The sequence below is a fragment of the Cupressus sempervirens genome, chromosome 5 (assembly GCF_028749045.1).
Source record: "Cupressus sempervirens isolate cs-2001-9-10 chromosome 5, ASM2874904v1, whole genome shotgun sequence".
Lineage (NCBI taxonomy): Eukaryota > Viridiplantae > Streptophyta > Pinopsida > Cupressales > Cupressaceae > Cupressus > Cupressus sempervirens.
The window spans coordinates 661,077,559-661,083,785 of NC_143122.1; the positions used below are offsets into that span (position 1 = coordinate 661,077,559).

The 6,227-nt window shown below is 31.8% G+C and overlaps 1 pseudogene; it reads right to left on the bottom strand.

Moving 5' to 3' along the window:
• Window positions 1–5,521: 5,521 nt before the first annotated feature.
• LOC149557631 (pathogenesis-related protein PR-1 pseudogene) lies at window positions 5,522–6,013 on the bottom strand (annotated as a pseudogene).
• Window positions 6,014–6,227: the final 214 nt, after the last annotated feature.

Here is a 6,227-nt window from a genome sequence, read left to right on the forward strand (position 1 = left end):
TAGTAGAGTTTCATGTTTTTTAAGGAAAATGTTTATTTAATATGTTTTGGCATTAACTTATATGTCTATAAGTCAATATAGATTATATTGGAAGGAAGTTTTAAATTCCCAATACTAGAGAACACACATGCTGCAAAGTTTTGAGTAGTGTGTTGCAGGTTTTGAATATTGCATTGCTAGCTTATATAGTAATTGACAATCATACTCAACCTTGAATGGAGAGAATGTGTGGGGTTTGGGACCATTTTCAACTTTTACCATTTTTGAGGACCTCTTGATTTTCACCCTTTGCATGTATGATTTTAATCAATTCAGAAGGATTTATTCTTTTTTTTTAAATGAAACTGATCTACTATATGAAGGCGTTCAATAACATGGTAGTTAATTAAGCCATTTTTTGAGGACCTAGTGTTATTACAAAATTTAGTCTTCAAGAACAAAAATTGAGTATCAAGAGAATTCAATTAAAAGATATAGTGGGTATGCGATACATGTATTGTATTTCTAATTTATTGCATATTTCTAATATTTTTCAAGTATTCTAAAATTTAAACTCTAGAGTACAATGATTTTTAAATAGACCCATTTAGGCATTTTGATTCCTATTTTTAAATTCATCCCATTTTTTTCTTTTTGCAAAATTATTTTAGCTAAACGATTTTCCTATATATACATAATTTGATTGCGGCATGAAGATTCATTAGCTTTGTGTTTATAGAGCTTTATTAAAAATCCTTATGTTTTTCTACTTGTCTGATTTTTTTATTCCATATGAAATAAGTGGTAGCTATGGCTAGAAACTTGTATGAAAAACCTGTACAACTAACATATGTTTGTGCAATGCAAGAAATTGAGGAATGGGAAATAAGAAACTCTCACCTCTAAAGAATATCTTGTCCAATTTTCAAATGATATTGAATTGAAACTTGTGACATATAAAAATGATACAACCAGAAAATTTGGCTTCCTACTTAAGAATAACCTAGATATGGTGGAGAAAATCATGGATGTTGTGTGTAAACATAGCTCACATGCATTTCCATCCATTGTTAGAGAAGAAACTTTTTAAATTTATACTACACTACTAAAAAATCACTAATTCAATTTAAAGATTAATTATTTTATAACTAAATTATGGCTATATTTTCTTTTCTTAAATATTTGAAGTGTACTCATGATATTTTTTAATTTAAAGAAAGAAAATGTAAAAGGTCATTAAATGATCTTTACTAATTGCATGATTAAATTCTTAATTAATATCTAATTCTAAACTAATAAGTTACAGATTTAATCTCTTTGCATTAATCTTTTAAGCTATAAAATGGTTTTCTATAATTTTAGCAATAGAAAATATTAACGATCAACTTCCAAACTTTATTTCTCTATTTTAGGTGCTACAGATTTATAGAACACACGAATTTGGTGATGCCTACAGGTATGAGCTTCCATTCTTCTTCCAATTCTTCATATATGTTTATTATTGTTCAAAATTTTATATTTATTGTTTGTATTCACTTTTGTATTGAAAAAACTAAGCCCTTTATGACATTATTACCATGCCTTTGTTATGAAACTTTCTATGTTTTGAATTCTGATGTTATTCTTTTATTTTCCACTCTTATTTTTCTCTATTGAGATCTTCTTCCTTGCAACCTGTTGTAGATAGAGAGTTCTGCTCGGTTCATAGTGAAATCTTGATTTTTCTATTCTACTCCATTGGTTTTATTATTCCTTTTTGCTATGGCTTATTCAAACTTCAATTTACACCACTCTCTTGGCAAAAATAATCTTTGTTTAAAGAGTGTCCTATCTCAACCTAGCCACCACACATTTCTAAAACATTTCTTTTGCAATGGGGATTTATGTTATTCAAAGCTTGTTTTGCTCCTCCCAAACTAGTCTCAGGTGCATACCTAGCAGTAGAACACAAATTTTATTTTTGAAAATCATGTTTCTACCCTTTTTGAGGTGTAACCATGTATCCCTCATGAGCACCTATACAACTACTTTATTTTTTAACAATGTCCCTACATGAGCCTCATACACCTATGGATGTGATTTACAACTTTGAATTTTGAAATTCCTTATTCAAGGTACACTTGAATTTGAAACATTCACTTTAGAAAGGTCTTTTTGTATGCATGCATTTTGAAATTTTAATTCACTCATTCTTTGTTGAGGTGCACTTCTCCCCTAGTTAAGCATCTAGTAGTATTAAATTTGAAGATCTTTTTTATCTCCACCATGAAGAGTGCACTTGGCACTCTCACACACACACCTCAAAAATTATAGCTATGTTTCCAATTATCACCCTCACACATGAACACTACTCACAACTCCACATGCATTTCATAAAGAAAACTAGGAGTCTAGACTTTTTAATTTTTGAGGCATGAACCTCAACACCATACTAGCTAATATTTCAATCTAAACACCTTATTCTCAATGGTGCACCCCTCAATCTCACATGCACAACTTCACATTGAATACAAAATATAACTCTCATTTATTTGGCCAAGTGTACCATTCGCAATGATAATTAGAAAATTCTTCTATATTTTGAACACGACTTCAATTCCATCGCATAGAGGCATGCACCTTTGGATGTGAACTCTAAAGTTACATTTGGATGAAACTCCCCATTATAAGGCCACACACTTTTTATGCAAATACTTGAAATTCTATTATTCCTCCTATAGTGGGTGCATGTTATTCATCAGACTTAGAAAAATCTCCCATGTCAACCTCTATTTTTTCACCAAAATAGGTGACTTTATGAACTCATTTCCATGATCTTGCAAATATTCCAAAAGAAAGCTACATAGATAGAAAGACAGAGCAAAGAAGTCAAGACCTAATTAATTGCATGCACTTGGCAAGAATAGGCATTACTTTAAACTTGATACAACACAAAATTTCCTGTAGGTACAACATGAAACCTCACAAAAAAAATTTGACTAGACAAGAAGATGAAGCTAAACAAAATGCAGAGCCCAAATAAGAAAAGGAACTCTAGAATTTTGACAAATTTTGATAACTAGGAAACACCCTTAATTAATGTAATATTCTAAGCCAAGTAGTGTAGTGCATGAAAATTCATAACAATGTTGTTATGCATGAACCTGACAAACTATGACTAAGATTTGGCTACTTTGTACTATCTATAAATGGAGAACATGATACTTGTAGCAAATCATCATGCCACAACATTCATTTTAAATAGCAAATAACTATAGATGAATGCTTAGAGTTTTTCAATATAGTGTTGGATAGAGAACAAAAACAATACAATGTTGCAAAGAATCCTTAAGAGTCAAAAGTAATATGAACTAAAATACAAGTGCAAAGCAGCCATATGTAGGATACAGAGTACCTCCCAAGGGTACTTCATATATTCTCTAGTTTATTTTCTAACTTTTCTCTGATGGATGGATCCTTGAGAATGTGGTGTAATTCTAAAGGCATTTGGAAGCTATCATAGGCCTTGATTGAAAGAAGTGCACTTTACAAATGTTGATTAACATTTAAGCCCTAAATCTCCCTAGCTAAAAACATATGATTCTAAAGAATAAATCAATACATCTAAAACATCTTATAGTCAAAAGTTGATGACTTATGCAACTCTTCATTCCCTCCCACAAGTAGAGTCTTGTTAACTAAGAACAATACTTCTCTAAATTTTCAACAATTAAGAATTGATATGATCAAATTAGTAGATTAAACCAACTGGAAAACTTAAAGCAATTAAACAAAAAAAGGAAGGCTTAATAATGATTCTAAGAGTCGCATAAATGAATATTGCATAGAAAAAATAACAAACCTATGAATGAGTTCTAATGTATCAGAAACATCACACATTAGAAAAAGATAGCAAAACGAGTGGATAAACCCACTGTTAGATTGTTTCTTTCACTTATTGCTTTCTTTCCTTAGTCTAAAAACCATCATCATGATATCAAAAGTAGTAACTAGAATATGAAAAATTGACTTCTCATTCAACACATTTGCCCCCATACACTAAGAGTGTGATGTTTTCTACTAGTGAATCATACTTTTGAATAAGTTTTGAAAGAGAGTTTACTTGATGAAGTTGACTCTATTGCAATAGTTCATTCTCCTCCAATTAAACACATTACAAGCACTTTAACAAAATCAGCCTATAACTAAGCCCTAAAAATCACAATTATTTGAGATCTATGTTGATTATCCTATGTCTAAGCTCTTAGCTGCTAGTCTTGTGATAGAAGGCATTCAATGGTTCAATTTTTTTGGATGATTTTTGTCTCCATGTGTAGTTTGTTGCATTCAAACTGCAATCAACAACACAATTCAACCACGTTTCCTATACTTTTGCATACATTGCAGAAGTTGTAGCCAGCAATTATTTGTGGTGTAGTTGTAGGTCAAATGACTTTTAATTTTTATCGTCGATGTTTTATTCGCTACTACTATTTATTTTATTTTTTTCATTATTTCATTGTCATTCTAAGTATCTTGTTTGAAAAGTCAAGGAATAGAGAAACATTGAAGTATGTATAGCGCAAATTTGTAATTTCATTTCTTCACCTAAATTAAAGATTTGTGACAATTTTGCCTCTTATGTAGGAAGAAATTGTGTTGATACTTTTTTGTTTCATTCTGAAATTTTATAGAGTAAGAGCAATAACTTGATTATCTTTTTTTTATGACTTAATTATAATTTTTTTCAATTGTCGAAATGAATTTACATCAACTTTTGGTCAGGATATAATTTACTACATTACTTTTGATAGTTTTTCAAAACAATGTGTTGATGTAGGTTTTTAGCATTGTTTCTATTGCATATTTTCACATTCTAGAGGTTAAAACAGCCTTTGAGTCTCAAATCACCCAAGTTCTGAAAAAAAATTTTATAATAAATTTACTATGATGTTTCTATTATTATCATCTAGATTTTTAAGTAAAATTTTCTTTGAGCCAAGGTTTGATCTATAACATTGTCATCTTCAATCATATTTGACATTAGCCAGATCCATTCTTTGATATTATTATATGTGGCGAAAGGAAGTGAAAAGCATTAATGCAGTGTTATTATTCATATTCTTCTACATTTGATCCCTATTCTTTGAAATCGAGTGTGTTTGTTCTTCTAGGTGCTTATTTGTTCTTGTAAGTGTTTTATTGCATGGAAAATTTATTCATGCTCTCTCATTACTTGTTTGTTTTAACATGGACAAAGAAAAACAGCTTCTTCTTGTATTCAAGTTCATATGAAGTGGTGCACACTCTGTTCTATAATTAAAATACTGATTATCTTATTACTATATCACTCTGTGCTTTCGACAATTACAGTTTACTATATTACAAGACATCGATCCTCTTCCCCTATCTTACTAAACTTCTAAACTGTCATACCAACGCTTCGCAGGAACTATGCTGCTCTGCAGCTCTTTTTCTATTTGTTAATCAGTATGCTATTTCAAACAATATTATTAGCCACTTCTAAACAACAAACTTATATATACTGGCTACGATCAGGTCATTAATAAGGTCTAGCGGCAATATAATTGCCCGGGGGATCATAGCTGCATATGACCCATGTGTCATTGCTCTTACATTTTATAACTGAACACCCAACACTTTCTGTTGTCGCCCACACCATCTGAGTATAGTGTGTGCAATCTGGGCCTGTGCAAGTGTTAGTATCATGAACATACCACTTCCTCTCATCAATCCAAGCATTCATTGCCTGTCGACGTGTCCAATATGGGCCTTTCCCCCAGAAGATGTTTTCACCGTAGGGCGATCCTACTGAATGCTGAAGAAGGCAGTCATTTCTTCTCTTTCTCGCATAATTCCGAGCAAAAGCGGCCACTGTGTTATTCCATTTAAGAGGTGGAGCTCCTACTGCTTTTCTGGCCACATTCTGAGGCTCAATGAAGTCAGCAATGGCCTGAGAATTGGTGAAGCCTTGTACGTGGCTTAATAACCCCACCACCAACAGTACCAGCAGCATTTGGGAAACTCGACTCATTCTTGACACAATATAACTCATGTAATCTAACAATTATAAGAATCGATCACAACTGGGGGGCTTCTTCTTATGAGAGATTGAGTTGTGGCAATGCTTTGAAACAGCAACCTTCTTAAATAGAGGTGCAAAACGAGTCAAATACAGGTATCGTGTAAATAGTAATCCTTATCGCTTGGAGTTTTGATGGCTTCAGTCGTCGGGCAAATACAAATAC